This window comes from Tupaia chinensis, unplaced genomic scaffold (genome assembly GCF_000334495.1).
Source record: "Tupaia chinensis unplaced genomic scaffold, TupChi_1.0 Scaffold000574_1, whole genome shotgun sequence".
Classification (NCBI taxonomy): domain Eukaryota; kingdom Metazoa; phylum Chordata; class Mammalia; order Scandentia; family Tupaiidae; genus Tupaia; species Tupaia belangeri.
The window spans coordinates 291,555-302,622 of record NW_006160088.1 but is presented as its reverse complement, the minus strand read 5'-3'; the positions used below and the strand labels follow the sequence as shown (position 1 = coordinate 302,622).

Here is an 11,068-nt window from a genome sequence, read left to right as displayed (position 1 = left end):
TTCATAGCCTGGCTTGCTTCACTCAGCAATAGATCCTCCATATCTGACCACTTTCTATCAAATTCCAGGGGCTTGTTATTTTTTTATGGCTGAGTAGTATTCCATAGAGTATATATACCACACTTTTCCAATCCATTCATCAGTTTGTGGACATTTAGGTTGGTTCCATGTCTTGGCAATTGTGAATAATGCTGCAATAAACATGGATGTGCAAGCACTTTTCTGACTGAGCGTTCTCCTGTCTTTTGGGTAAATACCTAGAAGTGGGATTGTTGGATCAAATGGTAGTTCTATTTGTAGATCTTTGAGGAACCTCCATATTGTTCTCCACAATGGTTGAACTAGTTTGCATTCCCACCAACAGTGTAGGAGGGTTCCCTTTTCACCACATCCCCGCCAACATTTATCACTTTTTATATTCTTAATCTTTGCCATTCTGACAGGGGTTAGGTGGTATCTCATTGTGGTTTTTATCTGCATCTCCCTTATGATGAAGGATGTCATTCAACTAATTCTTCATCTAGGAATGTTAGAATTTTTTTCAATATTTTCCTATAGCAAATAATGCTCCAATAAGTACTCATTTTGTATTTACCCAGATATCTGTGGAGACGAGCCTCAAAACTGAGATTGCCAAGTCAAAGAGAAAATGGATCCGTGATTTTGCTGGGTGTTGCAAAATTGCCCTCCCCAGGCATTCTCTAATTTAATGGGCTTTTGTGTAGAACACCTGCAGTGGTTTCCCTTGTGCCCTGAGGATTTCAGACTTGGAAAGCCATCCATTACACTTGTTTAAGTTAATTCCTTATGATAGAAATAGAGATGTGAATATAGATATGGATATATCTGCTACTTGTTCTGTCTCTTGCTAGTGGAACCTTAACTAATACAGAGCTGAGTCTTGAAAGCAATATGGAGTGAGCATGGAAGGATATTTGTTCTAGTCAAGCCTCCAGATAAGATAACAGGCAACGCTTAGCAGTCTCGTGAAAAACTCTGAGCCATGGACACCCAACTAAGCAATGTCAGATTCTCATAGGAATTCTGAGATAATAAATGTTGGTTTAAGCTTTTGTAGTAGTTATTTGTTACACTGCAGTAGCTTACTAATGTGGCCATATCTTAAAGGTGGGTGTCCTTGGAAAGGACTAAGGGTTCAATAGGAGGGGACACACACTTCTCTGTTTATGCAATGATGGTCTTATGGAATAGCAATGGCTCCAAGTTGAGGGTAAGAAAACATAGTTATCTTTATTTTGTTGATTCAAAAAATGAATTTTACAAAGACTCAGTTAAATTAAATATCTTGCCCCAAGCTCACAGTTCAGAGCTAGGACAATAACTGTGAGTCAGGTTGCCTACATTTTTCTAGTAAGCCATTTGCTGCCCAACTCTGCATAGCCCGTGTCCTTACTCTGCCCTATAGCATCCCATCATCCCACTGTGCTGCCCCTGTCTGTGCTCAGCTCCAGTGGTCATGCATATAGCACCCACTGGGAGAAGTCTACTAGGAATGATTAGATTAAGCTCTGTAAGAAAAGCTACTTGCATTACTCACCATGATTCATTCTTTTCTCTCCATGACATAGTATATCAGACATGTGTCTTCTCACACATTAATGGGGCAAGGCCAGATTCATACAATTCAGAAGCACCTCTTTGGCAGCAACAGATTTGTACAGGGAAAAGCACCTCACCTGGGCTGAGTTAATTAGGTACATTGACTTGGAGTTTCTGCTATGCTCCTCACACTCTAGCTGACCCTGAAGCAATAGACACACCATAAGAACCTGTAGGCTGGGAGAAGAGAAAGTGGGCCTACAGTAGAGTGAGCAACAAGGTACATGCCTAAGCAGAGCCCAGCTGAGCCAGGAAGTCTCCCTCAGCCCTGAAACTGGGCTCTGGTCACTCTGAGACCTACTGTCGCTCTGACCTACTCTCTGTGAAACCTTAGAAGAAATCATCATTTATGCCAAAGGCAGACCAAAGGAACTGTTTCTTGCAATCAAAGCAGACTTGACTTTACACATTGTACAATGTCTAGATCAGAATAGATCCTCAGCAAGAGGTGGCAGCTTCCTTCAACGGGGGCTGCCACTCTGCTCCTGGCTCCTTCCTCCTGTCACTTCTGTAGCTCACCTGAAGGTCAGTAACAAAAATGGAACTTCGTTCTTGTGACACTTTCATGGCTTTACCTCCAACATCAGAATTATTTTGGGAAAAATCTCAGATAGACTCTGTGATGAAGTACAAGAGGTAGTTTATTTTCCTGCTGCAGTTCACAATAACCTGGAAGAATGTCTTAAGTATACTTACACAGAAATTGATCCAGTTGCTGAAGCATATGCTGTTGTCCTTAGTCAACAGCTTGGTTATTGGGGGGGTGGGGTGGGGGGGAGAGGGCGCAGGCAGAAATGTGAGCCAATGAGCTTGGAGTTTGTATTGGGAATGAAGCTGCGTGGGGAAGAGTAGAAGTTTGTACTGGACATGGATCTTGTCAGACTTGGCCCTGAAAGAGCTGATACGGCTGAAAAAGCCTTCAATGTCATTGTTGATTTACTAGAAAAATATGGCCCAGGGGGAAATTGTACAGAGGGTGAAAAGCTATTTAGCTATCACGACAGTTTCCTGATAGCTAATAGGCAGGAAGCCTGGATTCTGGAGGTGGCAGGGAAGTACTGGGCAGCAGAAACAGTACAAGATGGAGTTCATAGTAATTCTAATCAGCTTTCTATAACAACCACGATTAATCGGGAACACCCAGACATGAGACACTGTGCTAAGCAGAAAGGTTGGTGGGATGATAAAAAGGGAGCTTGATTTTGCTACCAGGTACTCTTATCTTGACACAGCCAAAATGATGACTTTATCAGGAAGCTACTGTGAGGATGACAAGCTTTTCAATAAACATAAAGGAAGTATAACATTTGAAACATGGAAATTCTCTGAGATAAACCAAGTGGCATTAATATGGAGGAAGAATTCCTGACCATTGCAAGCAAAGTTTATATTTTGCTTCAAGACTGCCAAACCTTCCTTATATTTACTTCTTTATGGGAACTCCTGATCCTGAGAGATCTGCTTTTAAACCTCTCATATTTGTGCCACATATTTCTCAACTATTGGATACTGGTTCATCAACATTTGAACTTGAAGATCCTGTGAAAAAGAAGCAGCACTGTAAGATTAAGCCTGACAGAAGACATCCACTCTACCAAATATATTGACAGGCATGTGAAGTAATAGATAATAATGAGGAAAAAGCAAAAACAATGTTGGACATGATAAAAATGGAGAAAGGACTATTCAAAGAAATAGAATCAGTCCTTCAAAACAAACATCTTGATGTGGATAAAATTGTTAATCACTTGCGTCAGTGTGCAAAAGATGAAATTAGAATTTATATGTCAAACATTAGTTTTCAGTGATCATATAAATAGCCAGCAATCTTCTTTCAAGTCAGAATCTATCACCATGGTAAACGATGTAAACCTAACTTGACCAGATCTGATTCTTCTTTAATAGTATCAAAGTGATACCTTGACTCTTACAACTACATGGTCCTGCCGAAATACTGAGGAATAAAAAATAAAATAAAATAAAAAAAACATTGGAATTGGACACATATATCATGAGATAGCAAGTGTTACTTCAGGTAATGGACTTTTGCCTTAGCAACAATAACTTGCTATTGGTCATAATAATTATGTATTTATGTCTGCGTAAAGTGGAACATTAAAATAATGCATGGAATTATGTTTATTATAATTACACAGTGCCATCAAATAATTTTCTTAATTACATCTTTATTAATGGAACATACCTTAAGTGGTGAGTTTTTTGTGTTTTTGGCAAATATTAGCCAGCTCTAGAAAGAAAATGTTCTAGATTTACATGTTTAAGTCTTTGTCACTACAGTGTATTACACTACAGGTGCTCTTTTATTAAACTCATTCTGCTGTTTGTGAAAAAAATAATAATAATAGATCCTCTGCAAGATTTTAAAATTGAGATTCCATGTTTTAAAACATTTTAGAAACTATTTTAGTTACTCAAGTTATTAACATTTTGTTAGTTTTTTTCTTATATCTGCTACCTTTCTGGTTATAGTCATTTTCCAAATGACCATGGTGTTATTTCCCCAGTTATTTCAACATGCATCTCTTACTCATATGAGCATATTAGTATATAACTCCCCTGCATTTATCATACCTGATAAAATTAACAATGATTCTTTAACTTGTCTTGATATTCCATCCATATGCAAAATTCCAGGATGGTCACAAATGTCTTTTGCCAGCTGGTTTGCTTGAACATGGATCTAAATATGGTTCACTATATAATACCTGCTAAATCCCTTAATCAGTGGATTTAAGTGGTATCCTGACCTCTAACATATAAAAATCCCCTTCAACTATTCACCTAATGGTTTCAGTGCATAGCAATAAATTTTATCCTGTGAGTTTACTACAAATTAGTAAAATAGTTTTCCAATTCTTTGCTTCTTTTCTGTATTTATTACTGAGAATCTTGCAAAAAAAAGCTTTCTCTCAAACTATCTGGTTCCTGAAGTACAGTGCATACAGCAAGGGTATAATCCATCCTTGTTTCTTTTTGTTTTTTAGAGAGAGATTTTTGCTATAGGGTGCATGCACTCACTAGAGAGAGAGGGGGATAGAAAGCAAGAAATCACCTCCCAGGGGAGATGGCCACACCACAATCCCTTCTCCTCCATTCTTCTCTCAAGATCTTGGGTACACATGCACAGGCGCCCAGGGTGAGTTTTTAAGCCACCAGGTCCAGAATTCGAACTGCAGTCAACCATTGTTGACTACAACATAACCATTACGCTATCCTCTGATCCCCATACTTGGATCAACAACATAACCATTACGCTATCCTCTGATCCCCATACTTGTTACTTTTGGTTTTATCCATTTTGATGAAAAAGTTGGAACTTCTAAGAGGAACTGATAAGATTTTATTTATTTCTTTTTACATTCAATCATTATCATTACAGCAATCCAAATGCATTTTCCAATCCTGAATATACTATATATTGGTTCAATCAAAGATATCACTGTACATATTTTCATCAACAAATAATCTTCTATTTTTGGTTCCCTCAAGTGTTTTGGTTCTTTCTTTTTCCCCTTGATTCCTTTCCTCTCACCCTTCGCCACGTCCCACTCTCCTACCACATGGTTTCCGGTACCCACAGTTGATCTCCATGCCTTTATACCATCCAGTCTTTCCGTTTCTGCTGTAGAATGCATACATTCAGTATATACTGAGTAAGGACAATAGTCTGCCTTGCTTCACTTAGCAATAAATTCTTTCATATTCATCCACTTTCTATCAAATGCCAGGATCCTATTGTTTTCGTGTTTGTTTTTTTGTGTGTGTGACTGAATAGTATTCCATTATGTGTGTGTGTGTGTGTGTGTGTGTGTATTCCATTATATATATGTGTGTGTGTGTGTGTGTGTGTATGCCACACCTTTCAATCCATTCATCTATTCATGGCTGATTCCATGTCTTAGCAATTGTGAATAATGCTGTAATAAACATGGATGTGCAACTGTTTTTCCAATTGAGGGCTTTCCTATCCTTGGGTAGATACTCAGCAGTGGAATTCCTGAATCATATGGTAGGTCTTTGAGGAACTTCCATATTGTTCTTCACATTGGTTGTACTAGTTTATATTCCTACCAACAGTGTAGGAGAGTTCCCTTTTCACCACAGCCTCACCAGCACTTATCATTCTTTATTTTTTAATCTTAGCCACTCTGATTAGGATTAGGTGGTATCTCACTGCAGTTTTGATTTGCTCGTCCCTTATAAGAAGGGATGTTGAGCATTGTTATTAAAATGTCATGAAAGACCTATGGAATTTCATAAATTTGATGCATTTTAAGCCAATGTAGTTAATAGTCTTGGTTTGCACAAGTCTTTTCGTCATAGGCCAAAGAGTGTGTTCTTTGGACCCAATGCTATTGGTCTTCAAGAGTTTCTTGCTTTCTGACACAAGATAAGCCCCATAGTGTCCATTTCCTACTCTTCCAAACAGAAGTCATTTTTTTCAAAGGTCTCTGATTCCTTCCATAGAAAGCTGTATTAGAACACATAATCTGGGTGTCATTGTTTCTTGGCCTTTTTGATGGGCAGGGCTAGAAAAAAATTTAAGAAATAAAAAACTAATAAAACCATTCTGATATTTCCTATTCAAATGTAATATTATAGAGTTTCATCAAATTTTTTTCTTTTTGGAGAGATTTTCACTGTAGGGCGCGTGCACTCGCCAGACAGACAGAGAGAGACATAGAGACAGAAAGCGAGAAATCATCCCCCAGGGGGGATGGTCACGCCGCAATCCCTTCTCCTCCACTCTCCTCTCGGGATCTTGGGCACGCACGCACACGCGCCCGGCGTGAGTTTTAAGCCACCGGGTCCAGGAAGCGAACCGTGGTCGACTACGTGGGAGTCCAGCGACATAGCCATTACGCTAACTGCTGGTTCCCGAGTTTCATCAAATTTTAAAAATATTATGCTGTAGTTCTTTTCTCTTATACTAGAAACCTTGATTTCTAATGACACACAATTAATTCATTTGCTTTCCTTTACTGTCATAGTTCCATAATAACAATATCAATATTACTACCAACAGTAAGACTACTGACTAGAATGTTGGATTTGTTTACTCTTCTTTTGGTTCCTAGAACATCTCTCTTATTTAAGAGTGCAGAATCATTTTTGTATCCCTCAAATGCTTTGCCTTTTATTTTTTTATTTTATTTTATTTTATTTTATTTTTGGAGAGGTTTCTGCGATAGGGCACGTGCGCTCGCCAGACAGACAGAAAGAGACAGAGAGACAGAAAGCGAGAAATCACCCCCCGGGGGGATGGACACACCACAATCCCTGCCTCTACATTCACCTCTGGGGATCTTGGGCACGCGCGCACATGCACCCGGCGTGAGTTTTAAGCCACCAGGTCCAGGATGCGAACTACAGTCGACTACATGGGAGTCCAGCGACATAGCCATTAGGCTAACTGCTGGTCCATGCCTTTTTTTATGATAATGTTTATGGTAATATCTTTGACTGGACTAACATATAATGTATTCAAGCTAGGAAAATTTATTTTCTATGTTGTAAAGATGTACAGTAATTGAATGGGGAAAAAAGAAGAAGAAAATGAAAGAAAGAAGAAAGGAAGAAGTAAACAGAAAGAAGAAAGAAAGAAAGAAAGAAAGAAAGAAAGAAAGAAAGAAAGAAAGAAAGAAAGAAAGAAAGAAAGAGAAAGAGAGAAAGAAAGAGAGAAAGAAAGAGAGTAGAGACAAGGGACCAGCAGGTGTTGTGGTGGTTAAGGCATTGGACTCCCACATGGCAGACAATGGTTCAAGTCCCGGACATAGGGGCTTGAAAATCATGCCAGACACCTGTATGTATGCCCAAAATCCTAGGAGAAGAACAGAGGAGGAGAAGAGATTGTGGCATTGCAATCTCCTGGTATGGGGGTTTATCACTTTCCCTCTCTTTATCTCTCTCTGTCTCTCTCCATCAAATGTATACATTCTATGGTGAAAAAAAGAAAAAGAGTCAAAATACCATGGTTTCTTTTTAGAGAGGTTTTTGCTATAGGGTAGGCATGTGCGCTTGCCAGAAAGACAGAGAGACAGAAAGCGAGAAATCACCTCCCCCAGGGAGAATGGCCATGCCGCAATCCTTTCTCCTCCATTCTCCTCTTGGGATCTTGGGCACACACGCACACACACCTGGTGTGAGTTTAAGACACCAGGTCAGGGACTCGAACCACGGTCGACTACATGGGAGTCCAGCAACATAGCCATTATGCCATCTGCTGGTCCCCATGTTTTTATAAAAGAATCATTTAATTTTCTTTCTTTATTATTATCAGTATCCCTTAATTTGCTATAGGGCATGTGTGCTCAACATAGAGAGACACACAGAGAGAGAGAGTGAGAAAGCAAGCCACCAGGTCTGAGACTCAAACCATGGCTGCCATGTGGGAATCTAGCACCTTAACCACCACATCACCTACTGGCCCAAAAGACCACATTTTAAAATCAGATTGAAAAACTATTTTTCTGGGTGATTATACCTTAAGTTGATAAAAATAGGATCAATTATTTCCATTGTTTTCAAATGGTGGTATAGTAGTTAAGGTACTAGACTCACAAATGGCCAACCACAGTTCAAGTCCCAGACGTGATGGCTTGAAAATCATACCAGGAAAGTGTGTGTGTGCATGCCAAAGATCCCAGGAGGGGAGAGAAAGAGAAGGGATTAGAACATGGCCATCCTCTCTGTGGGAGACCATGGTGATTTCTCATTTTCCTTCTCACTATCTCGTTCTCTGGCAAGTGTACTTGCCCTATGGCAAAAACTTGTTTTAAAAAAGTGTTTTCTTTCCCCTTGGATTTAATTTATTAACCTACATAAAATATTTATGACTGCAGAATAAAATTATATAGGTAAGCAGTGGTGCAGTAGTAATGTAACACTCTGTCATGCTGAGGCCGTATGGGAAGGGCCTAGTTCAGGTCCAGATGTTGCCTTGTGCACACACATGATAGTGATCCTGGCTGGCTGAGACGAGACTGAGACTGTGGTGTGAAGACCCTGTTGGAGGTCTCTCCCCCCCCAACCCTCCTTCTCTCACAGTAATTATATTTTATTTTATTTTTAAAAACTATATAAGAAGTTCTCTGGGCTCGGGCCTAGTCAGCAGCAATATGGCTAAATGCACCAAGAAAGTCAGCATTGTCGATAAATATGGGACCCGCTATGGTGCCTCCCTCCAGAAAATGGTGAAAAAAAACTGAAATCAGTCAGCACGTCAAGTACACTTGCTCCTTCTGTGGCAAAACCAAGATGAAGAGACGGGCTGTGGGGATCTGGTTCCTGCATGAAAATGGTAGCTGTTGGTGCCTAGACCTACGACACCACTTCAGGTGTCACAGTAAAGTCTGCCATCAAAAGACTGAAGGAATTGAAAGACCGGTAGAAGCTCCATAGATACGTGGAATATCGCTGGTCTACAATAAATAGGTTAGTTTATGTAATCAAATTGCCTCAGTTTGTTGTTCATTGTATCAGACATTCTTATTTATACTGTAAATATTGCCTTTACAAGAGATTTGGAAATTAAAGTCCTTCCAGTTTAGAAAAGTATGCTGAGATGGCTTACAATCTGGTTCCCCCACCCCAATACTTAAATGATAACCATATGTTGTAAGAATGTAAGACTTCCAGCTTAGTTGTCTTATCTTTATTCTGCACTTGCCAGTTAAACTTCTTTTTGAGATACATTGGCACAAATTGTTTAATATTTTCTTCTGAAATCAAAGTTAATATTTTTTAATGTTTCTAAAGGTGTAGATACATGATATGGTAGATATACACTGCTTTTACTTTTGGTGTTTTGTTTGATTATATACTCTTATCAGTCAGCTTCTTCAGAGAATACAAAACATAAGTAGAATGTAGCGTTGGGGTGTGCAGGTCTGGGGTGAGGAAAGAGGTGACCTGGGCTTTGCTTTCAGTAGCTGCTTCATCAGAAGGGGTTCATTTCATTTGAGGACGTTGCTGTGGACTTTACCTGGGAGGAATGGCAGAACCTGGAAGATGCTCAGAAGATTCTATACAAGGATGTGATGCTGGAGACCTACAGCAACCTGATGTTTTTAGAAAATGGCCATTCTGAGAGGCAAAGGGAACAGGCCTTCTTGAAGACATAGCCTCATGGATTCTGCAAACTAGCCATTTTGGGGAAACAGAAATCAAGATTTCCCACTGAGAATTCGGCCTCCAGCACACAGCGTGGAAGGAAGACCCCTTTTAGGCCTCTTGTCTCTGTACCTGTCTTTGTCTCTCTCTGTCTCTGTCTCTGTCTCCTCTCTTTTTTTTTAATTTTTGCAGTTTTTCAATTTTTGTGTTTTTACTGAAATTTTTTAAAATATTAATTGTTTTAGTTTTATTGAAAAGTTTTTATCTTCATTTTTTCTTCTCTTTTTCTGTTTCTTGTTTGTTTTTGGCCGTTGTTGCTGTTGTTTATCTCTTTCTGTTTCCTTTTCTGCACACTCTTCAATGCTCAGATTAAACTTCCAAGTTTAGGAAGAAACTGACCATCAACCAGATGACTAGAAATCGCTGCAGGACCACAAGAAATATAGGAAAGCAGGAAAATATCTCTCCTCCAAGGGAAAAGGATAACTCCTCTTCATCCACATGCAGTTCAATGGAATTCATGGAAATGTCTGATAAAGAATTCAGAACATTCATAATGGCAAAACTAACAGAGATGGAAGAGAAGAGAGACAATGAACTGCTGAAGAGGAAGGAGAAAGAAGTTGTCGAGTTCCAGGAAGTGAGGAAATTCATGCAAGACCTAAAAGAGGAATGTCACACTTTACAAAAGAATCAGATGGAACTGTTAGAGATGAAGGCTATAATACAGGAAGTCAAAATCTCCCTTGAAAGTATTAAAAAGCAGACTAGATCATATAGAAAATAGAATCTCAGACATAGAAGAGAAAATTGCTAACCTAGAAAAATCCACCACGAAGACTGAGAAAATGGCCCAAAAATTTGAGACTAATATACAAGAAATACTAGATACCATCAAACGTCCAAACATCCAGATAATAGGCATCCCAGAAGGCGAAGAGACTCATAAGGGCATTGATAATCTATTCCATGAGATCCTGCAAGAAAACTTTCCAAACCTAGAGAGGCACTCAAAGATACAGTCCCAAGAAATAAAGAGGACCCCAAATAGAATCAACCCAAGAAGATCTTCTCCAAGACACATTATAGCCAGATTGACCAAGACCGCAGACAAAGACAAGATACTAAGATTGGCAAGAGAAAAACATCAAGTTACCTACAAGGGGTATCCCATCAAACTAACAGCAGATCTCTCATCGGAAACAATGCGAGAAAGGAAAGAATGAGAAAATATATTCAACGTGTTAAGGGAAAAACGATTTCAACCGAGAACACTGTACCCGGCAAGATTATCATTCATTTGGGAAGAAAAGAC

General features: G+C 39.3%; 1 pseudogene; it reads left to right on the top strand.

Moving 5' to 3' along the window:
- Positions 1 to 2,158: 2,158 nt before the first annotated feature.
- LOC102474020 (secernin-3 pseudogene) lies at positions 2,159 to 3,428 on the top strand (annotated as a pseudogene).
- The last annotated feature ends 7,640 nt before the right edge of the window (positions 3,429 to 11,068 follow it).